This window comes from Pseudorca crassidens, chromosome 21 (genome assembly GCF_039906515.1).
Source record: "Pseudorca crassidens isolate mPseCra1 chromosome 21, mPseCra1.hap1, whole genome shotgun sequence".
Taxonomy (NCBI): domain Eukaryota; kingdom Metazoa; phylum Chordata; class Mammalia; order Artiodactyla; family Delphinidae; genus Pseudorca; species Pseudorca crassidens.
Window position 1 is genome coordinate 31752450 of NC_090316.1, and position 27622 is coordinate 31780071.

Consider the following 27622-nt stretch of genomic DNA (forward strand, 5'->3'; position numbering starts at 1 on the left):
CATTGGCATGGTGGCAAATATGTGCTTCCTGTAGACACTTTGCGTGAATATCATTTCTCGTCTAAGCGGACTTTCACCATCTAAAGAAATGGAAAAAATATAGATTTTAGAATGGCATTAGGGAAACAGAAATGTAAACAAACACCAACGTCCATGTGAGTACCTTTCAAAAGTTGGCACTTAGTTGGAGAAACAATGTATAATAAAGAAATACTCAAGGTAGTAGAAATACTTTAAAAGTCATTGTCTATTAGATAAAAACAGGATTAAAATATAAAAATGTAATGTGGTGGAGAGACATTGGGTCAGCAAATGATGGAAAACACATTAAATGGGGCGATCAGGACAAGAATCACTATGTGAAAGTTTAACTGCAGTGAGTCCACAAGCACCCTTTTCCCTAAAGAATAGAAAATGGCAGGAAGTAATATGAATTTTCATTGCTAGATGCAAAGAGTGATAACAACATGAAGAATTTCAGCCCAGTTCCTCACTTCCAGTTTAGAACATATCGCTCACTTCATAAAACTTTCATTTGGTGTTTCCAAGGACTTAACACACTGACTGAAACTTTCTTGCAGTGAAGCACAGGCCCCTGATTCTTACCTGGACTCTGGCCTTGGAGGCATCCTGTTGCTTCACTCCACAGCTCTTTTCCTTGTTCGAGCTGGGAAATCACATCTGATTTGCTGATCTGATACCCTGTTTGATTTGAAAAAGAAAAAAAAGTGTTGGATTTTGAGTCTGGGCTAATTACCCTTTGCTGTGCTCAAGTCCAGGGTAAGGGAAAGAGGAAAATACAGAGATGATTGAAGGTCAGTGCAGGCAACAACATCTTCAACAGACAAAACAGTGAAGGTCCTTCAGCAGACCAGGAGGAAATCCAGAGCAGCAGCAAACACAGTGAGGCCCTCTAGCGGCTGATGCCTGTGCACAAGTTCAAAGAGAGATTACAGAATCCTCAGTGTTTTCCAAATGGGAAAGATTGAAGGACTCTACAGTGGGCTGAATATTACTTTCAAACAGGAGCCAGTGAGGATACGCCTTACAGGAATCATCAAAATTATGTCATATACACGACTCTGGTCTCAAGCCTTCATGGAGTGACTAGAACAGAAGACTCATTTTAAAAATATTTGATCCATTTACTTATGCATTAAAATATCCATTGAATCCCCAGTTCTGTTCTGAGTGTAAACGCTGAGTAGCCACAAAGATATGAAATGTGGCCAAGATTACTTTCCAGTGTAGTAATGAAAAGTGCCGTGAAAAGAAACGTCTTCGTTTTAAGTAGTTATGAGGACTATCAAAGAAGCAGGAAGGACTTGGAGTGGGACACGGGGAAGCTGATCTAAATGCCTGTTCGGTGAGTGAATGAATGCAGTGAACACACGTGCACGTACATCCGTGTTGACAGACTCACCTACGGAGACCAGGTGGGTGATATTTTCCAGCATCACGTTTCTGAACAGGGTTTTCTGGGATGTGTCCAGCAGGGCCCACTCTTCCTGGGTGAAGTTGATCGCTACATCTTCAAACGTCACTGATTCCTAAAACATCAGGGATGTTCTGGTTTAGACAGAGCAGTCCCTACCACTGTCCAGGGTGGGAGGGTTGAGATGAGGAGGTGATGGGGTCTGGGTGGATAAAGGATCACGCTCTGTGTGGGGTTCCCCTCGGTTCTCTGCCAGCGCTGAGCTGGTGTCTGCCTTTCAGGTACATTCACGGACACCTACACACTCTGACGTCATGAAGCTTTATTTCACAGAAATATCACTTGAAGTGTGTTATAATACGACATAGACATTTTTTTAATAACCTGGGAATTAGGACTTCCAGATAGGTGATTATAAAATATTCACTTGCAAATTCATAACTCAATTTCTGTTCCCTAATAATTTCAAGGAACTCTACAGACTCATGCCAAGACAAACAATAACCATGATGGGCTACTTTGAAAACATGACTTTTGTCTTAAGTTATTTCCCTAAGGGAACCTTTCATTCCCCAAATATGAACTGCTTTGATAACTTGTTATGAGCTTTAAAACATCCAAAGTATTTTTCTATTAAGTGGTTCCTGTCTAGCAAACCTACAAGAAATACATTATTCTATCAATCAAGACCTACCTACGAAGGAATGCCTAGCATTCCTCAGAAGTGAACAAGATTCATACAGAACTAGGTACGAGGAGGTGTTTCCTCTTAACGCTACAGGACACAGGTGTTCATAACAAACTCTGAGGTCAGATGGTTCAGAAGCATAAGCCGGGGACTCAGGTAGCTGGAGTGAAGGACAGACCTAGCCTGACCATCGCTGTGACGGGAGGACTCCCACTCTCTACATTCTCAGGGACTTAGACCTTAGTTATTACGGTTTCTCTTGTAATCTAATCTTGTCTCCATGCTGAAGGATGAAAGAAGCCTAGTTATTGGTTTTGTTTTCTCCAGTTTTTAAAAAATCTATAAAAGAACCTAATTTTATTCTACCTACTCTAGTCTTTCACCTTTCTTTTTAGAACAATTAAGAAAATACTCCTCCCTACATATTCCTTCCAGTTACCAAATATGAATAAACGGTTACTTACTAACACGTACATAAAATGTGTGATTTGGGGGAAGAATGCTAATGACAGTTTGGTGACTTTTTCAGAAATCTTCAGTAGTGCATATATACTGAATAATTGTGAAAGGTTTCAAATGGAGAAAAAGTAAAATGATTCCCCTTTAGTTTTAAACCTGTGCTCTGCTCTTGTCAACACTGAACAGCCTCACACCACGTGGTGTAACACTGGATTCGTTACATCACAGGCTGTAACCTCTGACTCTCCAGGGACTGGAAGGTCTGCTCCTTCCTCATCTCTGCTACCTGCCGTCACCAACTCCTAAGCCTAGCACATCCAAAAATGGTCAACAAGTTAATCTTTGTTTGCCAATCAGGACAAGGGTTGAACAAGTTAAAAGAAGTTTTCTTATCTCTTCTGTAAATACATATGATTCGTGCTGGCTCTCATAAGTTTAATTAAAGAACGAGATTAGTTTCTGATTAGTCCTGACCCATGATAACTATCCCAGACACCTAGAGCAAAGTAATTTGAGCTCAGATGACTGAACACTGCCTGACTACACTTAGAACATACAAGCCAGTTTGAAAAACTCATCCATCTAATGGCACTCGGGGTGTAGCTTCAGGAGAAGGAGGTGTCGCTACTCACCAGAGGCTCCATTGTCAACAACTCAGTCGCCAGGAGTCTCGGGATTTCACTCACAGCCAATCCAAGCACTGAGCACGCAAATCTGAGGATGGAGAAGAAGCCATGAGACTCCAGTCCTGTGCACAACTTCCAGACCCACCTGAAATGGAGCCCCAAACTGTCACCTGGGCATGACCCCCAGCCCCTCAAACCAAAATAATTGATGCACTCTAAGAATCTTCGATGCAGGGTAACATGGTAGAAGGCTACAGACGTGGATGCTAATAAAGAAGGTCAAACTACAGACCTCTTACAAATAAGCCATGATAAGCCTTGAGTTTTGTGTGTTCAGCAGCCTAGGGCAACCAGAATGATTCAATGTCCTCCTTAATTTAAACTCTCGGGAATCGTGACTCATGCCACATGTAGACTGTGGTTTCCTCCTGTAGGGAAACACTCTGCAACTCCTCAGATCATTCTCTTGCCTCATGCACCCACAGATAAACTACATATTATGACCAAGTAACTCATTTACCCAGGACAATTCACTATGCCTTAGGGACCCCCAGGAAATACTGTGTAGGATTTGGATTAGCCAGAGAACATGGGAGTGCTCAAGGAGGGAAGGAGGATCTAGGAAAACGAATTCAGACGTGGCCGTGGATTATGTTTGGTTTTGACATCAAGGCAAATTCAGAGTGAAGTGGACTGTTATTTTTTACTCTCAGGTTATTTACTCTATAGATAGATAGAAATATTTAAGTCCCTATCTGTTATGCAAGAAATCCCCAGGCATGTGCAACAGGGCATCCCTCTAAGCAGAACCAATATACCTAGGAAATCCCTGTGCAACTCCAGCTCTCAAGTAATAAGAATCAAAGGTTAATATTTATGAATTTTTTTAATAATTAAAATAAATACCTCAAGAGATTTATTTTATCTTGAGATACTTATTTTAAAATATCTATCTCAAGACATGTAATAAATAAATGAAGAAAATCGCTTGACAAAACCCATAAAAGGAAATTAATCCAGAAAGGCAGGAAATGAAGTATTTACAACAACAAAAAATAACACACAAGATATAGATCAATGTGCCAATAGAACTTTGCAAGGTGAAGGAAGTGCTCTGTGTCTGCATTGTACAATACAGTCACTGCCACACACGTGTGGTTATGGAATACTTGAAATTTAAGTAACACTACAGAGGTAGTGAAATGTAGCTATTTAATTTTATTAATTTAAATTTTATAGCCACATGTGGCTGGTAGTGACTGTATTGTTGGGACCAAAAAACAACAAAAAAAAGACACAAATAGTCAAATCTAGAATTATGAGAGTGATAAAATAAATCTTGGCACAATAAAATTTAAAGACCACAAGAAGCTGCTTTGATAGGACAAAAGTCTAAAGACAGATACGACTTAGACAATTTTAAGGGAATGAAGCCACCTCACAACTCACTGTTTGGAGAATTTACCAGAACCCCAAATCAGAGGAGCTAGTGAAGCTAAAATAGATTCAGAGGCAAGTTCTGCTGCAAGCAGCCAATTCTTCTTCCTCCACCATCCCAAACTGCTCCTGTTCTGTTTCTTTTTCTGGGGACAAATGTCTCCTCTGTTTGACTTTCCTTTTACTGGAATCCTAATCTGGCTACATTCCAGGGACACACCCTAACTAGACTCTAATAGGGCTTCAGTCTGTGAGCCACACACCCTGTTCAATTGGATTGGATTTTCCAGACTGATATAAAATTATAACCCTCACACACAGTTGGAGAGCAAAGATGAAAGGACATTGTAAAAGGATATTAGGAAAGTCCATTTATCCTTTTTCATCCATAAATACTTTTGAGTGCATTCTATGTATGGGGAAACATTCTGTGTCTTGGAAATAAAGCAGGACATCAGACATAACGGAATTCTATGTACATGAAGCTGGAGTTCCCTGGAGGAAACACGTACTTACAAATAAAATGAAAGATGAGAGAATATGAAAAGCTGAAATGTAAATAATGAGGTGACAATATAAGTTATATTAGTGGATGGAGAACTTGACTCTTAAAGCACTGGCTACGTAGAACTTTCAAGAACATGTTAATAATTTATTAATTGTCCAAAGAAAATGGGAAGATAATTTTAGACTTTATTTCTTGGTTAATGGAGAAATCAATAAAAAATGTCCCTACATAGTAAAATATAGTAAATAATTTTACTTCCAGGCCATTCGCAGTTGATTTATACATTTTGTAACAGGGAAGAACAAACTCTGACTCCATGTTGGATCTGTTTCTTTCACTTTAACCTTTGCTCTCTATTGTTTTTGTTACTATCTGTCTGTAGCTACAAGCATACATAATAGTCTGCCTCTGGGAACCCCGTCCCTCTGCCTGAATGATAAACTAAAGTGCCTTTGTTCAGCTCACAGGGAGAAATTCTGACCCTGTCCACTTGTGAATGGCTGCAAGAAAGAAGAAATTAACACACCCCCTCCCCAGGCTGGCCAAACCAGGTGTTTTGCAAGACTTATGGCCTTTCTTACTTTACTTCCTCACCTTCTCCCCCTCTGTGTTCTATAAAAGAAACGAGCATCCAGACCCTGATAAGATGGTACTCTAGGACCCTAGTCCGCTATCTTCTTGGATGCCGGCTACAGTCACTATTCCTTTCCTCAACACCTCATCTCCAATTTATTGGCCTGTCACGTGGCGAGCAGAGTGAGCTTGGACTCGGTAACAAATTTGGCTCAGCCAGCCAAGAGCCTTGCTGATCATGGTTAGCCGGCCCCGGTCAGCAATTTTGAGACAAGGCCCTAGCAGCTTCTGGGACTATTTCTCCTGAGGATCTTCCCTTCAAAATTCCCTGAAGTGGCACCGGCTACCCCAGCACTTGGCAGTTGGAGCAAGGAATCAACAAACTTCTGCGAGACTCGCTCTTTGCAGGGTATGTAGCTCTGGTACTACTGTGAACAAATTCCCCCCCTCAATTTGTTTTGCATTTGGTTGGGCTACCCTTTTGGAGAGGGAATTGTTCTTGGACTCTACCTGATCTGGGAACCTGTTCATTTGCCTGCATCGATGTTGGAATTTGTTTGCATCTTTTGTGTTTTGGTGTTATCAAACTTATAAAAAAATGGGAAATATTCCATGTATCCCAAAGGAGAGCCCTTTGGGGCGTATATTAGATAAATGGGCAAAACATAGCCATGAGCCTATGACTAAGAAAGAGGTGATATACTATTGTAATGGGGTGTGGACCCAATATATGCTAGGCTCAGAGGAGCGATGGCTCCTGAATGGCCCACTCAATTACTGTACGATCTCGCAATTAGAAGTGTTTTGCAAAAGACCGGGGAAAGAGACGAGATTCCATATGTAGAAGCATTTATGCTATTGCATCAGGAGGAAAGGAGTCAGAGGGCTGCACCCTTACAGTGCAGCGGTCGGAAGGAAACCCAAGGGCAGACCTAGACAAAAGAGCTTCAACAAAATTCAGGAGATAAAACAAAAACCAAATGAGGATCCATCGGAGTTTCTAGAAAAGATTTATCAAGGTTATAGGCACTACACAGATACAGACCCTGAGGACGTAAGGGGCCTTCATTGGACAAAGCGCCCCGTATATAAGAAAATTACAGAAGTTAGATGGTGTATGTGGAATGAGCCCTTCTCAATGAGTAGATGTTGCTTTTAAAGTATTCAACAACAGGGAATGACGACAGAAGCAAGAAGATGCAAACTGAAAGGCAGCTTTTCTGGCAGCAGCACTGAATTCCTGGAAGGCGAGTAACCTAAAGGATGGTAAGCAACCATTGGGGAAGGAAAAATGTGCTTACTTCAAGGAGGAAGGGCATTGGAAAAAAGATTGCCCGAGACTAAAGAATAAGAAGAATAATAAAAAGGAGACAGGAGCCTCTCATATGGTGGAAAGAGAGGAACACTCTGATAATGAATGAAGAGGCCGGGGGACTCCCTTGGACTTGAGGCATCCGATTCTAATTTCCCCACTGGAGGCCCGGGTAACTTTGACAGGTGGGGAACAAGTTGATTGACTTTCTAGTAGATACGGGTGCCACATGCTCTGTGGTAAATACTAAGGTTGCACAGAAAACATCTCAGTCTATCGTGGTCATGGGAGTTGTTTGTTCTTACAACCTCTGGAATGCCAACTAGGGGAACTCACATTGAAACATAGCTTCTTATATATGCCAGAGTGGCCAATCCCCCTTTAGGGATGAGATCTCCTTTGCAAAGTGGATGGTGGGACACCTAATCTAAAATAATATACTGAGACAAGAAGCCCCAAAGGGAATTTAGCCAATTCTGGAAAAGTTTTTGAAAGCAGGACTGATTAAACCTGGCAGGTCCCCATATAACATCCCTATCCTCCCAGTCAAAAGGCCAAACTCGGGCTTCCCTGGTGGCGCAGTGGTTGAGAGTCCGCCTGCCGATGCAGGGGACACGGGTTCGTGCCCCGGTCCGGGAGGATCCCACATGCCGCGGAGTGGCTGGGCCCGTGAGCCATGGTCGCTGAGCCTGCACGTCCGGAGCCTGTTGCACGTCCGGAGCCTGTGCTCCACAACGGGAGAGGCCACAACAGCGAGAGGCCCGCGTACCACAAAAAAGAAAAAGGCCAAACTCAGCAGAGTATTGCTTTGTCCAAGATTTGAGGGCTATTAATGAAATAGTCCAAGACACACCCTGTGTACCTAGTCCATACACTCTGCTCACAACTATTCCGGGAGAATACGGCTGGTTCTCAGTCCCAGACTTAAGAGATGCCTTTTTCTGCATTCTTATTGCGGAAGAATCACAGCAGCTAAAAGTAAAACATTCCAACATAGGTAAATGGGTACGTCAGCCCTTCCATATCGTTGAGGTAGCCACCCAATTCTTTGAAAAAAAGAAAAAAAACTGCCCTTGTTTTCCACATCTAGTCTTTACAGGACCAGAGGTGCGGCTCCAGAAATAATCCAAAGCCCACCAATCCTTTCACCACTCCCCAAACCTTCCTCACTTATCTTAGAAAGTCATCCCAGGAGAAACTTGCCTGTATCTTTGAGATGCAAAGGTCCTATCTGGTCTTGTCAGGAACCCTTATCTCTGCCATCCTTTTAAAAGAGGGCAAGGTGTAAACAGAAATCCTAAGTGTCTTTTCTGTAAACATTAGTAAAAAGATTTTGCCGTCTAGACAAGCGAGCTTGATTTGTTCCATCTGCCAGAAACCCAATTTTAATCCAATCTCTTTTGTAAACTGATGGGTTTTACATTGCTGTACCTGACTCAGGGCTGAAATTTTGAAATGAGAGCTATGAGGTCTGTTTGTGTGTTTGTATGTGTCTATGTGTGTTGTAGATATATGGTATCACCAAAATTAATTCGTTAAGAACTCTACTTAATTGACTAAAAAAGAAAAACAAAACTGAGTACTTATATACTCAGGAATACAAAACTGGCCAGGATGAATTTTGGGCTCATGTAACCTAGAAAATATTCAGCATCAAACTGATATCTGGTATTGAAGGTGGCTTAAGCTTGTTGATCTAATTAATATAGACCTGTCTTTAGAGTCATCATTATTGAGTATAATACTTTCACTGCACCTAGTGTTCCTGGTGAATTTCAGGTTCTTTCTTTGTCATGAAAGAATTTGGAGATGAAGTGATAGGTAAGAATCAGATTTATTTAGAGAAACACGCTCCACAGACAGAGTGTGGGCCACCAAAGGCAAGAGACTTCAAAATAGGGCATGGTTAGTTCTTTTGTTGTTGGGGTTTTTTTGGTTTTGTTTTGTTTTGTTTATTTTATTTTTGGCTGCATTGGGATTCTCCCGGACCAGGGCTCGAACCCATGTTCCCTGCAATGGCAGGTGGATTCTTAACCACAGCACCACCAGGGAAGCCCCACAATAAAAGATTTTAAAGGCAAATACATAACAGATCACTTAAAAGGTAAAGAACTTAAAACCTGTTACCAAAGGCAGTTTAACATTTTAAGAAAACTTGTCCTTTTAACAGAGAGAAAGGCCAAATTCAGGTTTTGCACCAGCTTACATTTAAAATTCATTTACTCAATTAAATTTATTCTAAACCTAGTCAATCCTGACCATGCTCAAAACTCTTTTCTCAGGGTTCATTTTCCACAAAACTTCCATCACTTTCTGTATCCACCCCTTTATTTTTTCCTTCCAAAACCATTCAGACTTACTTTCTTTTCCCTTCATAAAATGCAATTCCATTCCTCATACCTTCTTTACTAAAAACACACACCTTACTTTCCTTAAAAGTTTTTTTCACATCGAGTTACTTTCCTCGTTGACAAATTTTAACAGATAGAATGAGGTCTTATTTCACCTCTAGTAAACCTCGGTACAACAGAAATATTATACTTAACATTGATGACTCGAAAGACATGTCTATATTAATTACACCAACAAGCTTACGCCATCTTCAATGCCAGATATTAATTTAGTATCGAATATTTTCCAGATGACATAAACCTGAAATTCATTCTGGCCAGATCATATTTTTGAGTATTTATATAAGCTATAAGCACTTAATTTCCTTTAAGCCAATTAAATAGAGCTCTTTTATGAATTAATTTTGGCAGTACCATGCACCTACAACGAACACACAGACAGAGACTTCATAGATCCCATTTCAAAATTTCAGCTCTGTCAGGTACAACGTAAAACCCATCAGTGACAAGGGGTTGGATTCAAACTGGACTTCTGGCAGATGGAACAAATCAACGTCACCTGTCTAGATGGCTAAACCCTTCTTACTAATGTTTACAGAAGACACTTAGGATTTCTAAGTGTCCTTTATCCTTCACAAGTCAAGTTCTAAATTGCTTTACTCTCTTTGAAATTTGCATTTTATTTTATTTTATTTAAAAAAAATTTTTGTCTGCATTGGGTCTTTGTTGCTGTTCGAGGGCTTTCTCTAGTTACGGTGAGCGGGGGCTACTCTTCGTTGCGGTGCGCGAGCTTCTCATTGCGGTGGCTTCTCTTGTTGCGGAGCACGGGCTCTAGGCACGTGGGCTTCAGTAGTTGCAGTCTCAGTAGTTGTGGTGCATGGGCTTAGTTGCTCCGCGGCATGTGGGATCTTCCCGGAACAGGGATCGAACCCGTGTCCCCTGCATTGGCAGGCAGATTCTTAACCACTGTGCTACCAGGAAAGTCTGAAATTGCATTTTAAAAGGATGATGGAGATAAGGGTTCCTGGAGAAGACCAGGTAGGGCTGGAGTATTAAAGGGAGATTGGCATGGTACCAAAAGCCTGTATTTAATGAATTTTGAGATTAGGGGTTGGAGGCCTTGTTGAGCCTCTGGTTTTATAGGGTACTGGCACCTGGAAGGGAAGTTACTAGTTTCCTTTAAGGTGATTTTTATAGGAGTGACAAACTTTGCCTTCTCTGGGATTCCCTGATCCCAGACCTGCGGAGCTATAAGTTTTTTAATTTGGGGGGGAATATTTTGGGTTGGGCTGTCCATGTCTTCTGTTATACATAGTCCAGCCAAAAACATTCCTTGGCTTTGGTTTTCAGAGACTAAGTGTTGACCACAGGCTGACAGAAAATCCCTTCCCAATAATGAGCTGGGGCATTCAGGCATGACAAGAAACTTGGGAGTTACAAGAATTTTTCCCCAGGTGCAAGTTAGAGGGGTTTTAGTTTTGGCTTTCCTTCGACCCCAACAATAGAGCAGATTACAGGGGCAAGGGGCCCAGCGTGAGAAGTCAGGACAGAGTAAGTAGCTCCTGTGTCCACTAGAAATTGGACAAGCTTACCTGCCATGTCAACGGTCACCCGCGTTTCCTCCCGTGTGATGACGACGGTAAGGCCAAGTGGCCCGAGGCAGGGGAACACAATCAGACCGAAACTTTCCGGACCACCCAGTTCCAGGAACTGACCTGGGGACTTTCCACCCGGCCCAGCCTGCCCGCCTTTCGAGGGGCGGGACTAACGGTCCCAAGACTGATGCAACCGTCGCCGGATATTGCCAGGATACCCGAAGAGACCACCAAATAAGGAATACCCCGCGCCCTCCCAGATTCACCACACCCCTTTCCCGTCTTCCCCTATAAAATCTTGCCCAACCCTCGCCCGGGTGCGACTTCTCTGGCCCCTTTCTCTCGGACCGCGCCCGGGAGCAGCTCCCTAATAAAGCTCACTTGAAGCTTTCCTTTGTTTCTCGCGGTGCCGTTTGTTAAGATCCGACCTTACAATGACTGTGTTCTCGGGGGCCTTGGGGGGGTCCCAGGTCCTGTCAGTCAGCCACTGCCGTGACTGACATGGAGGAATTTCCTTACTCCCTTCGGAGCTGGGGGCAGTCCCTCTTCCAGTGGCCCATCTTCTTGCAGAGTGGGCATGGCATTTGGGGTTCAGGCTGGGGCCTGTTTCCTGAGCATTCCTTGTTCCAGTGTTTGGGACTCCCACAGCTGAACAGGCTCCCTTCCCTGGCGGAGGTCTTCTGGGAGTACTTTTGGGGTGACCAGGAGGTGGGTTAGGTCTTGTCAACACAGCTGCCCAAAGCCTGGCTTGCCGTCGTTCCTTCCTTAAGTCACACTGTCCCTTCTTTCCCTCCTCAGCCTGGTCTCTGTTGTTAAAGACACTGAAAGCTTGTCAATAAGGTTAAGAGGGGTTTGGGGGTCCATGGTAAGCTTCAGAAGATTCCGACGGATGTCGGGGGCTGATTGGCTGATGAAGTGGGTTGCACATACAATGTGTCCCTCGAAAGTATTTGGGTCTTCTGTCTGGGGCTCCTTTTCTTCCAGGGGTGCCACTAGAGAGGGCTTTTGTGTAGCTCGAATGGGTCCCGACCGGCAAGGTTCCCTAACCTAGGACTTGCATAGCTCTGGGTTTTCTCTTAGGGCCATAAAAGCCTGTACATAAGGAATTCTGTCCATTTCCCCTGTCTTTTGCAAAAGACGTCTAACTGTAGGATGGCATTATAGTTGAGGCTTCCGTTTTCTGGCCAGGCCTCATCGTCCTTAAGTTTATACATTACCAAAGAAAATGAGCTTTTTCTTTTTTTTAAGGAATTTTGCCTTTTTTCTTTTTTTTTTCAAATTTTATTTATTTGTTTATTTATGGCTGTGTTGGCTCCTCGTCTCTGTGCGAGGGCTTTCTCTAGTTGTGGCAAGCGGGGGCCACTCTTCATCGCAGTGCGCGGGCCTCTCACTATCGTGGCCTCTCTTGTTGCGGAGCGCACGCTCCAGACGCGCAGGCTCAGTAATTGTGGCTCACGGGGCTAGTTGCTCCGCGGCATGTGGGAACTTCCCAGACCAGGACTCGAACCCGTGTCCCCTGCATCGGCAGGCAGATTCTCAACCACTGCGCCACCAGGGAAGCCCGAGCTTTTTCATTTTAGAGAATCTAGAGAAAACTTGTCCCAGTGACTCCAACTGCACCCGAGGGGTGAGTCCTCGGGGATGGTGGAGGTGTTCCCCGTCGTTCCCTCGGGGAGAGAATGCTCCTGTACCAGAGAGGAGCGCTAGCGCTAGGAGGTCCCATGGGGGCTCTCTAGTCCTAATGACTTTATCCACAGTGGGGGCCAGCTACTCCCGCAAGTGGCAGTCCTGTTGGCCGCAGCGTCCTGGGGCCCGTGCCCTATCCTGGCATCCGCAGTACCCAGGATGAGTGCCCTTCCCGAGGTTTCTCTATAGAGTCTATAGATTAATCCCTGTGTTCTGGGATATGTTCCCCCGGACATCCTCGTGGTTCTAAGACCTATTTAATCAAGACCCAGGCTTTTTCTCTAAAAAGGTGGTAAGTTTCAGAGAGCAGGCACTGGCCAGTAAGGGGGATGGTTTCTGAAAAAGGAAAAAACCCTGTCTTTTCCCTTCCCTTTCGTGGGCGGCACCCCTGGGGCCTCGGTGCCACGCTTCCCCCGCCTTCGCACACGTGCTCTGGCCAGCGGGCAGTGGGGCTGGGCGCAGGGGCGGATCTGCAGCTGAGGCGGAGGCCTCGTGGCTGTCGTTGGGGGGACGGAGGCCCCGCGACCCTGAAAGGACACTCCCAATCACTCGACCCGGGGAGGCAAGCACGGTAAAGGCGGGTCAGGGCCCGGGCACGTATCCCCGGGGCGGGGCCGGGTGCAAGGCCCACCCAGCTTGAGCCGCCTGCCCCGCCCTAACAGGGCGGGGTGCCGTCAGGGTGGACCCTGGAGGGGGCGGGCCAAACACCAGGAGGCTGGCGGAGAAGGGACGGACCCACTGCTCTAAGTCCCAACAAGGCGGCGAGGGACCCTCCCCCTCCTGAAACCCCGGGAACCGCCCACCGTGGAGGGAGCACCCCAAAGGGATCGCATCTGCAGTAACCAGGGGCACGAACTCTAAGTAAGGCTGTAGTCCATCTTTTTGCACAACTGGACCTGTTACTAGTGAATTAAATGGTGCATAAGGCCAACCCAGAGGGCAAAGATCCTATGGTTAGGGTCCTTAGCTGTCTGCGAGGATAGCTGGAAGCCTTCCCCGGCATGCCCTGCGCACATGTAACAGCGGCAAGGTTGGACAATGTCTGGCAGATTTTTCCCCCGTTTCCGGCAAAGTCACGAGATAAGAGTGGCAAGTAAGAGCGAGGTAGGGATGCAGAGTTGAGACAAGGATAGTTAGGCATAGGTGGACCAATAAGCCTATGAGGGTAGCCTCGGGGAGGGGGCGATGTTATGCTTGTACGGAGCCCACCTTTCTGCTGCAATAGCTCTGAAAATGAGACAGACTGTAAGAAAGAGAGGGAGGGAGAGAGGGAGATGGCCGCAAGTAAGGCCGCGTTTCTCAGGCCCAAGAGAGGCCAGAGGCTACGTCCAAAAAGGCAACAGAGAGTAAGAAAGCAAAAGAGAGAGAGTGGGAGAGTAATGGTGAGTAGCGCCGCTCAAGCGCAAGAGAGGCGAGAGGCTGAGGCTCATCGTATTCATCTGACTGGCTTCGCCGAAAGCTCAAGGTGAAGTTAAGGTTCTCTCTTCGCCGCGGAAGAATTCGGAGACGAAATGATAGGTAAGAATCAGATTTATTTAGAGAGAAACACATTCCACATCCAGACAGATTGTAGGCCATCTCGGAAGGCAAGAGATTTCGAAACATCGTGCGGTTAGTTTTAATGGGCTGGTCATTTCATAGGCTAATGAGCGGGAGGATTATTCCAACTATTTTGGGGAAGGGGCGGGGATTCCCAGGAATTGGGCCACCGCCCACTTTTTTTTTTTTTTTTTTTTTTTTTTTGCGGTACGCGGGCCTCTCACTGTTGTGGCGTCTCCCGTTGCGGAGCACAGGCTCCGGACGCGCAGGCGCAGCGGCCATGGCTCACGGGCCAAGCTGCTCCGCGGCATGTGGGATCTTCCCGGACCGGGGCACGAACCCGTGTCCCCTGCATCGGCAGGCGGACTCTCAACCACTGCGCCACCAGGGAAGCCCTATCCTGTCTATTTTTATAAAATTGTCTCACAGTACCCAGTGTGTAACCAGGCCTCCAACAAAATTGATGATGGCTGAACATCTTGAGGAAATAGATCACATTTATGACTCTCATAGAATAATTGTAATAGTGTGATTCTAGGTATGGGAAGAAGCAATAGGGAAAACACTTCCTGGTTCATAACAGGCTAGTGAGACAGAGAATCCAGAAAATCTTTAATCATCAACAGGGCCTAATCGGGAAATTAGCACCTGGAGTGGCATATCAACAAGAATTTTCGCCTGATCTGGGATGAGCCTCCCAGCTCTGTGGGACAATATCTAGTCATGAAATGTCTCCCAAATATTGGTCTAATTCTGGACCAAGGGGAGGATCTGAGAAATGGAATATTTCCTGCCATATCAGTGAAGAAAGGATGTCACAAGCAGCGACTGCAGCCCTCCAACCTGAGCTGGGAAGCCCCGAGGGAACCCCGGAAGGAAACAGAATACCTGCCATCTGGCCACCATCAGACAGCAGCCACTCCCCCATGGTGAGCCTTAAGGAAACTCAGGATGTTAAAACATAGAATACTGGCCCCAGATAGCTGAGGTGCATATCAAAGGAATGATTTCAGCGAGCCCAGACTCTTGCATCTTCCCATACATAGAAAAGCCCTAAATTCCTTAACTTGGGATGGCGATTTCCTTACAGCTGGAGAAGGGTGGGTCAATCTACATCTTTCTATAGCTATAAGCATACATATTGACCTGCACCGGGGAAACCTGCCCCTCTGCCTGAATATTAAACTAAACTGCCTTTGTTCAACTCACACATTCTGACCCTGCCCACCTGTGAACGGCTGCAAGAAAGGAAATTAACACACCCCCTCCCCGAGGCTGGCCAAACCAGATGTTTTGCAAGACTTATGGCCTTTTCTTACTTTACTTCCTCACCTCCTCCCCTTCCAGACCCCGATAAGATGGTACTCTAGGACACTAGTCCGCCATCTTCCCAGATGCCTGGCTTTCCTGATAAAGTTGCTATTCTTTGCCTCAGCACCTCGTCTCCGATTTATTGGCCTGTCATGCGGCAAGCAGAGCGAGCTTGGACTCGGTAACTATCTGAGTGGAAACCTTATGGTTGTGCAGGTAGCTCCTTAAGCTTAAAATTCCTGGTTCCCAAGAGGAAATAATTAAACTGGGGGGCACAATAAGTATTTCATTGTATCTGAGGACATTTCAGTGATGTCTCAGAAAAATGCCTGGCAATCCTATGATTGAATTGCTTGTCAATTCTGTCTCCCATTCACATTAAAGAGTATTTCAAACCTTCCCCATTGCTATTCATTCTCCATGGACTCGCATTTTTTCCCCACATTTATCAGGTTGTATATAAACTCTTTCACAAAGGAAATAGATATTTTTGTATTATTTTCTCAATATAAAAGTAATTTATTCATAGTAGAAATCTGTAGAAACCTATAAAGAATGAAATTTTATATTTAAAAATCACCCATAATCCTACTACCCAGCAATGATAACTGTTAACATTTTAGTCTAGGGAAATAGATAATTTTGGATGTATATACATTCTACCACTAGATTTAGAGTATTCCTGTACTGTCATTCATTATTTATGCCATCTCCCTCATAACAGGAAAGGAATTGCCTTTAATCTCAACTTGGTAATTTATTTCTACATTTGTATTCAGTTCCTATTATCTCCTGCCACATCATGAATTTTATGTTATAATTTTTTTTTTTTTTGCGGTATGCGGGCCTCTCACCGCTGTGGCCTCTCCCGTTGCGGAGCACAGGCTCCGGACGCGCAGGCTCAGTGGCCATGGCTCACGGGCCCAGCCGCTCCGCGGCACGTGGGATCCTCCCAGACCGGGGCACGAACCCGCATCCCCTGCACCGTCAGGCGGACTCCCAACCACTGCACCACCAGGGAAGCCCCTTGGCCTTTTGTTTCTGATCCCTCCTGCTGCTAGGCCTTGCTTTCAGGGAACACTCTTTCATTGTGTAACCAGCACTCTGACTCAGACTGCCTCCGCGAAGTCCAGGATCTGTATCTGTCGTTCCCTTGAGGGAATCTGTACTCTTATCTACCCTCTTTGTAGGTTGAGTACTATTTTCAGTATTATAATTGTTAGTATCACTAGGATGATAATGATCTTTGTTACTGGTGACATTCATGATTATTTTTATTCATATATCTGTTGCCCTTATGTATTGTGTTTTGGTTGTATTTATACAACAATGAATAGAGTCTCTCTACTCACCAAGGGTGTCTGATTTTCTGAAGATGCCTGTGAGGGGTCCCCAACACAAATACTCATATACTGCAGCTCCCAGCTCGTGATATTCCCGACTGAACCTTCGGCTTGAAGATGCTCCTGAGATACTCCTCGTTCCCCTTCTGAGGCAGGGGCTCTCCCAGGCTGGAATGTGAGAACCAAGGATGATGTACTGGGCCCTCCTGAGACTCTGCAAAAAGTCACAAGTCCCTGCAAAGCCCAGCAATTGTTTGTAGCCAGCTGGAATCGCCACCCGAGGGCATCTTTGGACATATTGAGAAACCACTGAATTTTCTCCTTCAACTCAGGGACCCAGAAACAGCTCTTAATGACACAGAAGGCCAGCGAGTGAACGGTGGGCATGAGACTCCTGCTATTTCTCTCAGATGCCCCCAAGGACACAAGAACCAGTCCGGAAAGGCTGCAGGGAGAACACTTCTCCCTCTTCAGAAACTTACTTAAGCTCGAAAGCCAGGAGACCACCATTGGTCAAAATGGCTGCTCAGTCAGCTACCTTGTTCCCCTTGAGCTGATGAAAACTTTCCGGGTCGCCTCTGGTGGCCAGGAAATGTTGATACTGACCTGGAAGCCGTAGAGGAAGTGACCGGCTCACTCAAGCAACCACGGAACTTTCTAAGTACTCCGGGGAACCTTGGAATTTTATGGAATTTACTCCAATTGGGATATAGCTGATGATTTTTCTTATAATTAGTTTGGCTTATGTGTTTCTTTATTTGTTGAATTTTTATTTTGTTCATTTGTTTTTTGAGAAAGATGACAGAGGTAAACTACCATTCTCATCATTTCATTTCAAGGCTACAAGTATGAAATGATTTATCACTAGGATGTTAATGTTGTCTGTCCAGCTATTTACCAGGTTTCTCCAGTGTAAAGTTATGCTTTCGTCATGTCAAAAAATGCATTGTTTTGGAAGGATTTCACTATGTGCGGCCCTTAAGGAGTGGAGAGTTCTACTCTACCTCCTGGATTGCTGATATCCACCTGAATTATCAGGAATTCCTCTCCATGGGAGATTTGTACCCTCCCCCAATTTATTTATATAGTTAGTCTTTTATTTAAATCAGTATGAACTCTTGGATATTTACTTTGTACCCTGGGTTATAGTGAATACTACTTAATTATTTTGTTGCTCAGAATCTTCCAGTTTTGGCCCTTGGGAATTCTTTTAGTTGATTTCTGTTTTCCTTTGACATAATCCCATCTGTGCCTGTGTGTGTATGTGTGCGTTTATTGTTTTGTTGAATTAACACTTCCTCACTGTCTGGAACTACAAGAGTCTCCAGGTTCATCTTGTACATTTCCTGCTCCAGACCTAGAATGACCTATTTCTCCAAGGAACATGGTTTCTTTTCATTGGCAAATATGTTCAAAAACAACAACAACAACGTGGATCTGAATGCGTCCATTGCTACAGGGGAGTGCTTGTTTCTTGGCTTCTCAGCTGACAGTGTGAGGAAGTTTTTGTATGTTCTGACCTATGTATGTCCACCTAAGTTGCATCTACCGATCCATTGATCCATATATACATATAGACATAGATGCATGTCTATAAGGAATAATCGTTTATATTAACATAGTAATATAAATATTTATAATATTAAGCTATCAACATTGCTTAATACGTTAAGCTCCGTCATCCATTAGCACATGGGCTGTTATAGCCGTCTCCCTTCACGTGTCTGTTACCCCCAGGCTAACTGCGCAAGAGCCTGTGAAGGGCTCACTTCCCCAGCGAACAGCGAGCTCTCAGCATCCTGTACCGCGTCCGGCCGCCGGCAGAGGGCGCAGAAGCGCCACGTGGCGTGACGCACATAGGGCGCATGCGCTTTCTGCCCGCGGACCTCGAGGACGCCGCCTGCCCCCGAGAGCAAGCGGTTTGTTTCCTCAGGACAGACCCGACCTGAAGGTACGTATTTTTCTCAAAGAGCGGCAAAGTGCCTTCCGTTTTGTGGACTTTTCCAAGTGTTTTATTCTTCACTTTCTCGTGCACTGATTTAGCAAGACTTCTTTTACAGAAGTATGCGTTCAGTGAGGGGTTTGGGGTGAAAATCACAGGAGACTGTCGTATTTTTTACGGGTTCAAGATAATTTCTGAGGGGAAATCCCGCTACAGATTCGGAGGAAGGGACCCGTGTGGACGCTGGTGGAAGCACCACGACGAGCCAGGGTGTTTGGTCGAGTGACCTGGGGACACGGGAAGGGCCTGGTCAACACGCACCCGGTTCCCAGGTGAAAGGGAAGTAGTGTTTGCAGCGCTACACGTGTTTATTACTTTCTAGAGGGTAGTTTTTCTATAAAGTGAAAGTAGTTGAAAAAACATTGAAAAATAGACGAGTAGGTGTATTAAAACTCCCAACCATGTTTAAATGTTGATATTTTATTCACATCCAAATCAGAATTTATTATGATTTCACTTTGCAAGCTTTAAAGGAAGTTGCCTTCTCTCTCATATATTTAAAATAATGCTTCTCAGTGTATCTTGTTTTCAAGTTGAATTATTACCATGATTAACTTTTTTTGTGTGACCCAATGACAGCCCTAGATACTTTTGAATTTCATCTTATGACAGGTCTTCTGCAGGACCTCAGTGTGACAGGAATTGTTGAAATAAACCGAGGACACTCCCAAATTTATAAAATTGTCATAAAAAGACATGGAGGGAAAATATTGATTTTGAAACAAAAGCTTATATTCAAAATGACAGTAGATTGTTTTTAAACGGTTTTTCAGAATCTTGTATTCTTCTTTCTTGCACCAGTAGTCTGAGACATCTCAATTCTAAGTTTTATTTATTTATAAATTTTATTTTACTTATTTATTGTTTCTACCTACATTGGGTCTTCGTTGCTGCGTGTGGGCTTTTCTCTAGTTGTGGCGAGTGGGGGCTACTCTTCATTACTGTGCACGGTCTTCTCATCGCGGTGGCTTCTCTTGTTGTGGAGCATGGGCTCTAGGCCCACGGGCTTCAGTAGTTGTGGCTCACGGGCTCTAGAGCTCAGGCTCAGTAGTTATGGTGCACGGGCTTTGTTGCTCTGTGGCATGTGGGATCTTCCCGGACCAGGGCTCGAACCCGTGTCCCCTGCATTGGCAGGTGGGTTCTTAACCCCTGCGCTACCAGGGAAGCCCTAGAATATTTTAAAGACAGGAATTTGAGCTGTCAGATAATCCTAGGAGAGAGAAAGTTCCCAAAAGGAGATAATGCTTTGGTTCCAAGTAAAAGGTTGAGATACACTCATTGCATTTAATTATGGGGGAATAACTGTGATCTTATCAAAATTTATTAACGAGATCATTAGTGATTTTTACAAGTGAGGGAGTGTGACCAAGTATGTACTGTCACCATACTGTGACCAAGTATGTACTGTTTTTCAGTTTTATTTTGAAGGGGAAAGGTCACGTGGCAGGGATGAGATGTAAACTGGCTTAGAGCTGGTTGTTATTTCAAGAGTGTAGAGACTAAATGAGTTTAAGGAGATGGATGGGGAAGTGATGAAGAGGTTGCTGGTACAATAAATTCAGTTTCTAATCTATAATATGAAATATTTGAGGGAGTAGGTGAAAAAGGGGTACAACTGGAGAAGTTGGATTTAGTTAGGAATAGAGATGACTTTTCAGTTTTTACATGAGAAGACACACTGATGAGTTGGAGTTCAGGAATAAGTATAGATTTCACGCCAGCGAGCGGAACTGTTTCTTCACATTATCTAATTCATCTCTGCAGTAGGAAGTGAAGCCATTTTTGAAAAGAGGAAAAGAGAATTTGTGAGATTTGAAAGGCACAGAGAATATTGACCTATTAATGAAGCATGGCAGAGTTATTAGTAAGCCATAGTAAGATGCTAGGTATTTAGACAAAGCCTTTGGGAGATATATGACACTGTAATTAGACCAGATCAATACCTAAACCTGAACTGTGACAGATGCAGCCATGGGAAGAGGAGATATTTGGGGTCATCTGGGACTGGCGTCTCAGCGGATATGGGGAAGGACTAAGGGGCATTAGAATTGTTGGTCTTGGTGTGTATATGCTGAAGTGAGTAACTGTGTGTTACACTGACCCGTAAAAATGAGGAGAGGTGAGGGCTGATTTTGGAAATTGAGGTCAGTGAACTGGAGGTTCCCATGTAGTAGGAGAACCTGGGCATGGGCAGTATTTGTAGGGACAGGCCGAAAGGAGGAGGTTTGTGAGGGAGAGGTCTCTGGTCATGGATCTGACTGGTGACATATACAGGTAAAACGTGGTTTTGGTGTCTACCCACAAGATTAGAATATTTAGTTATTTGATATTCAGAGATGGGCAGGGCTCATTTTAAATTCTTATTCTGTCGATTTCTAGCCGCACAATTTTGTCATATAAATAAAGCTTCCTGAACCTAGCGCACATCAGTTGTTAAATGTGTGACTAGGGCTTCCCTGGTGGTGCAGTGGTTAAGAATCCGCCTGCCAACGCCGGGGACACGGGTTCGAGCCCTGGTCCGGGAAGATCCCACGTGCCGCGGAGCAAGGAAGCGTAGCCCCTGCTCGCCGCAACTAGAGAAAAGCCCGTGCACAGCAACAAAGACCCAACGCAGACAAAAATAAATAAATAAATTTATTTAAAAAAAGAAAAATGTGTGATAATCCATAAAGGCAGGGTTGTTGTGCGTATTAAATGCAACAACGTATGTATGTAAGTAAATACATGTGAATTCCACTCGAGGTCTCACTTAACACTAGCAGATTTTTTTTTTCTGTTTCCAGGTCCTCAGCATCAAAGGGTTTTAATCATATTCTGTTGACACAGTGTCAGTATTTGGTGATGTAATATATTTAATTGTAAACTTTGTTTTAGGTAGTACTTGAGAGTTGACAGATTCTTTCATATCCTTAAATTATAAAATGAAGGGATAATCTTGTTCATAAAAATAACTAGAATTCCAGACACCATTTCACTGAGATATCCCGGTCCATAAATTTCCTCCAGAATGAAAGCCCTTCACTATATTTTATGAGCCTGTCTGCCTTATGGGGATTGTGCAGCATAACTGTAGCATTATGACACTTGTACTCCTGCTTGTTTCTGTGCGAGGGGTTGTATATGCTAGACTCGCATGAGGAGAATCATTGAGCACTTGAGCAAGGGATGGGTCTCTGAATTGTTTCCGCTCAGCATGAAAGAGATTCCAGAGTTGCTTGGTCACGTATCCAAGGCCCTGAAGTATACAGCTAGGGTTGAGACACTGACATTGCCTGAATTCCACATGTGGAGGAGCCAGATGACTAAAGGCAAGTTATCTTGAGCGAGAGTACAGGACACTACTGAGCTGAGACGGGTGTTGCAAAACGATGCTCGTGGACCTCACCAAGATTTATAGAATCAGCGACTCCAGAATGGCGTCCTGGGTTATGCATACGAGACTCTCCATATGGCAGGAGTCAGGTTCTCTTAGGATTTGGTGCCAGTGATGGAGTTAAATAATACATCGGAACGCCGCGTCTAATTAAACTGTAAAGCCCCATACTTGTGTTTTGTTGTCTATGTAGTGAGGATGTTAATATCTGCATTATGAGCGTCACAGACTTATAGTCGACCCTCGGAGAGGAGAGCCCTCTCCCCATTTGTCCTTGCCGCCGCTGCAGACACGTGTGGGTTGAGGAGTCACTACCATGTGAAGGTTTGCAGATTCAGGACGGTGGGCATGTCTGGGAATGTTAGAAAAGACTGGAGTCTCTTGGCTTCTTTCTCTTTCCTCAGCTTTGCTGAGCTTTTGAACTGTCCTTTGGTGAGCATACACAGGAAGACAGGGCGACTGAGTTCCAGACAATGCAACCCCAGGTGAGTAGGACTTGCTCTTCCTTGTGAATTGATACCTGTTTTTCCAGGGGAGGAGTGTGTTTCCCGTCTTGGCCTGGATCTCCTGTGTGCCCCCGTGAAGTTAAATTACTGCCTGTCATATTTCCTCAGGACTCTGGGAGGCTTATGGCAGGTCGGGGATTGATCAAGAAATAATCCCCTACCCAATATTTACACTACTTTATTCCGTTCCCCACCCCCTTAATCATGTCCTTGAAGAAAAGGTGAAAAGTTGTTTCTTCTAATGTATCCCATGTTAGTGTCCGCTTTGGGCTTAGGCATGTGGTGGACACAGGTGATGGAAATGAGTAAGAGCAAACGTTTATAGTCCTACAGGGAGGCAGATGTTTCTTCAGGTGAGTTCAGTCCATCCAGTGATTCAGATGCTGCAGAGGAGGGCTGTGCAGCATTGAGATTGGGGTAGCGGGAAGGAGAGCAATGAGGAATAATTCATTTATTTTTCCCAGTTTTAAGTTTATTCAAGTGTTTATAGAACACACTTGAACATTTAAATAACTTGAAAAAAGAAAACAATTCTCCTTACCCTTCTTGCTCCCAAAACCCCAGTTTCCTTCTTTGTAATTAAACTGTGTTCAAATTTGAAAACAGAAAGAAATGTCTGGGGCTTCCCTGGTGGCGCAGTGGTTGAGAGTCCGCCTGCCGATGCAGGGGACACGGGTTCGTGCCCCGGTCCGGGAAGATCCCACACGCCGCAGAGCGGCTGGGCCCGTGAGCCATGGCCACTGAGCCTGCGCTTCCGGAGCCTGTGCTCCGCAACGGGAGAGGCCGCAACAGTGAGAGGCCCGCGTACCGCAAAAAAAAAAAAAAAAAGAAAGAAATGTCTGGAATCGTTTTCTTAATTTGGGCTGTGCATTGCGGAAAAAGGATTGTAACGGAGTAAACCTAGGTTCTTGTAGCAATTTTTGAAGGACTGGAAAGATCAGGTTCAACTGAGGGGCCTCTATTTCCCGTTAGCATATAGACAGGGTTGTGATAACGGGAAGAATAATGATAACCCATGCTTGAAGGTCCCAGAGAAAATGGAAACGCAGAGCCTCACCACAGGAGGGTCAGGCCAGGACACTCCTTCTGCACAGCAGTCTCAGGCCCCTTGGGGTTTGCTTCTGAACTGTACGACTTATTCTCTGTCGCGAACATGTGAGTTGTGTAGAGATGAGAGAGGCCACCCCTGATTATCCACATTCTCTTGGAGGATGTTCAGTCCTACAGAATTTGGCCATCATCTGTGCCCACGTTATTTCCACCACAGTTATCTCACTCATGTTCATAATGATGTTATGTTTTCAAAGTCGGTGGATATTTCTGTCTGCGTGAAAGACACACGACATGTCACCATAAACATTTGACTGGAACCCCAAACAGGGTTGAGCTTTCTCTTATACAGCAACCCAACCGCAGCACACCCGTGTCCAGTATCTTCCCGTGGCCCTTTGTAGGGAAGGCCCTGGCTTCACAAAATGTCCATGATGTTTTAGGAATTAGTGACCTTCAAGGATATAGCTGTAGACTTCACCCAGGAAGAGTGGGCCCTGCTGGACACATCCCAGAGAAAGCTGTACAGAGATGTGATGCTGGAGAGCATCATTCATCTGGTGTCTGTGGGTGAGTCTGTCAACACTGATATATGTTTAACAAGTATCCAGAACAGCTTCCACGTATCCCCCTCCCTTCTCAACCCTCATTCACATTCTTTCATGGTTCTTAAAACTACTTGAAGTTAATTCATTTGTTTATTTATTTACTTACACCTGTTTTGTCAGCCCAAAAGAATATAGTTTTCCTGACCACTCTTCCCTTTCTCTCTTCTTTATCTTTAACAATCAGGAATTCAATGAATATTTTTAAATGAATAAAAGTAATAAATATTTACTAAATAACTGTCCTGCTCTGTATACTCACCTGATGGTTAAAAATTCATTCTTGAAAATGATACCAGTGATCTATTTCCAAAGAGAAATTAGATTGTTCTGGTGGAGCTTCTGTGTTTCGGATTCTTTTTTAAAATGTAAAGTTCATCCTACTGTGGGAACATTTAATTTCTCCGTTGAAAACGCTGAGGATTCTTCACTCTGGCTTTGACCTTGGGCCTGCACACCAGCAACAGGAAGAGCTCCCTGTGTTGTCACAGTGACAGTGTTTCAGCGTTGGGGGTGCTCTTCCCTGGGCTGTCCTCCAGTGTTCACCTTGTCCCTCCTTGGTGTCCTGCCCTCAGATTAAAGGACATGCATGGTTCTCAGCAGAAAATGCAAAACCAATGTATCTTTCCCCCCCCCCACAAACAGGGTATCAACTCCGCAAATCATATGTGACTTCCCAGTTGGAGCAGCGAGTGGAGCTGCGGAGGGAAGGAAAAGGAGTTCAGCAGTGCCTGAGTCCAGGTGAGCTCCAAGCTTACATGTGCTCAGCACGAGGAATCCTGATATTGGGAGAGCAGAAGCTGGGAAATGGCCGCTGCAGATTTTGTTTCTTTTTTTAGTATTTATTTATTTATTCATTCATTCATTTTTTTGGCTGCGTTGGGTCTTCGTTGCTGCACGTGGGCTTTCTCTAGTTGAGGCGAGCGGGGGCTACTCTTTGTTGCGGTGCACGGGCTTCTCATTGTGGTGGCTTCTCTTGTTGCGGAGCACGGGGCTCTAGGCGCACAGGCTTCAGTAGTTATGGCACATGGGCTCAGTAGTTGTGGCTCACGGGCTCTAGAGTACAGGCTCAGTAGTTGTGGTGCACGGGCTTCATTGCTCCATGGCATGGGGATCTTCCCTGACCAGGGCTCGAACCCATGTCTCCTGCATTGGCAGGTGAATTCTTAACCACTGCACCACGAGGGAAGTCCTCACTGCAGATTTTCTTGAGTGAGTTATGTTTTTAGGAAAGCAGTAGAGGCCACTGGGGCCTATACTCTCTTTTGTACTTTCTTTTGGCCTCAGAAAGGGACTGTTCATGTCCTTTTAGAGTTAAAGTTTCACATAGTGTCCTTTGTCCTGTTCCCTTCCCTTTGACAATTTTCCTCCTCTTTACCAATCTTGATTTTATTTTTTCTCTTATTTCAATCCTGAAAATACTTCCTAATTTTCAGTTTCCTGAAATGTGTTTCAACTCACTTTACTTCCTTTTCACATTCTTGCTCTGTGTCAGGGTCAGTATTTGAAACATACTCACACAGGCCTTGCATGCTTTCAGCAGGTTTCTTTCTCCAATGCCACACTAGCATTTTTTAACAGTACTTTAGACAGGAAAAGTGGCCTTATGGGAGAAGAAATAATATTCGTACAAGATATCTGCAGAAAGGACCCATCTAATTGCATGTCAGTGGTGAGTTTCAAGGGGGTAAACCCTTTCCTCCATATTAAAGACATGGGAACTGAAAGGCTTTAGAATGCAGGACACGATGGTTATTTGAGTTGGATGTAAGTGCTGTCCCAGCAGAAGGTTGTGGGTAGTTTCAATTTAGGGAAAAATTAATGTGTGCTCAAAACCGTAACCTGAGTTCTTATAAAAGAACAATTGCCTAAACATGGCTCATACTTGAAGTCTTTGAAACTAGTGAAATCTTTAACAAGTTTGATAGCCCTGCAGTTGAAATGTTATGAAACAGGAAATCTCTTTGTGTTGTGGAAGATAACACGCAACGCATATGTAAACAACATGGGGAAGATTTCAGCAGGAGACACTCACATGATGGTCAAAGTAGAAGTCACGCGGCTTCCCTGGTGGCGCAGTGGTGGAGAGTCCGCCTGCCGATGCAGGGGACATGGGTTCGTGCCCCGGTCCGGGAAGATCCCACATGCAGCGGAGCGGCTGGGCCCGTGAGCCATGGCCGCTGAGCCTGCGCATCCGGAGCCTGTGCTCCGCAACGGGAGGGGCCACAGCAGTGAGAGGCCCGCGTACTGCAAAAAAAAAAAAAAAAATCTGTTATGTTGCTCAGTTTATATTTTTATGCAGCTTTCAACATAATTACAGAGACTTGGTTCAGTCTTAATCTAAACTGAAAAATGTAATACAAAATAATGTAATCTGTCATATCAGTGTTTAAAAATGTATATGGTAAAAATTAATACAAACATGGAAGAATAAACATATAGTTTGTGACTAAAGCTTGATGTTAAAGTAATACTTCTCTTTTGGAAATGTCAAACCTTTCTGCATTTTCCTACCTGTCCTGCCACAATCATTCCTATCTTGAACAGGTCAGAGGAGAAGAGAGAGGGGATGGGAGACCAGGGCCAAGGTGGGGTAGGAGAAAAACAAAAGTGATCAGGAGAAAGCACAGGTGGGTGAGGGGGCAGCGGTTCCTAAGGTGCGCGGCTGGCATCTGAGGCACAAGGCGTCACTGGAGCAGGGATAGAGTGAAGGGAGCGTTCAGTGAACTTAGGGGCTGGCAGAAGCAGAAAGCAGTGTGTGATCCAGGACTGGATCCTGGAGAGTGGAAAATTAACAAATAGCATTTACATTAGCACCAAAAATAATAAAATACTTAAGAATATATTTATCATAATAGATTTGTACACTGAAAACTACAGAATGTTTTGAAAGAAATTAAAGATATAGGAAAAAAGGAAATACCTCAATGCCCTAAATGAAAGTGATTATGGATTGGGTGACTATATATTAGATGACAATACTCCCAAACTGACCTACAGATGAAATGTAATCTCTTATCAAAATCCCCAGTTGGCATTTTTGAGATCAGCAAGCTGACCATAAAATTCACATGGAAATTCAAGGACACAGAATAGACAAAACAACCTTGAAAGGAAAAATAAGTTGAGTCCTCATACTTCTGGGTTTCAGATCTTACCACGGAGGTACATTAATTAAGACTCTGTGATATTGGCAAAAGAACAGATTTATAGATCGATGGAA

At 44.4% G+C, this 27622-nt stretch overlaps 1 long non-coding RNA gene across 1 annotated transcript; it reads right to left on the reverse strand.

Annotated features, from left to right (window-relative positions):
- On the reverse strand, positions 1 to 26627 carry LOC137216132 (uncharacterized). Its single transcript, XR_010939602.1, has 6 exons — positions 26435 to 26627; positions 16873 to 17031; positions 3215 to 3296; positions 1424 to 1550; positions 607 to 702; positions 1 to 80 (listed from the first exon to the last, which is right to left on the reverse strand). It is a non-coding gene; the product is annotated as an uncharacterized lncRNA (long non-coding RNA).
- Positions 26628 to 27622: the final 995 nt, after the last annotated feature.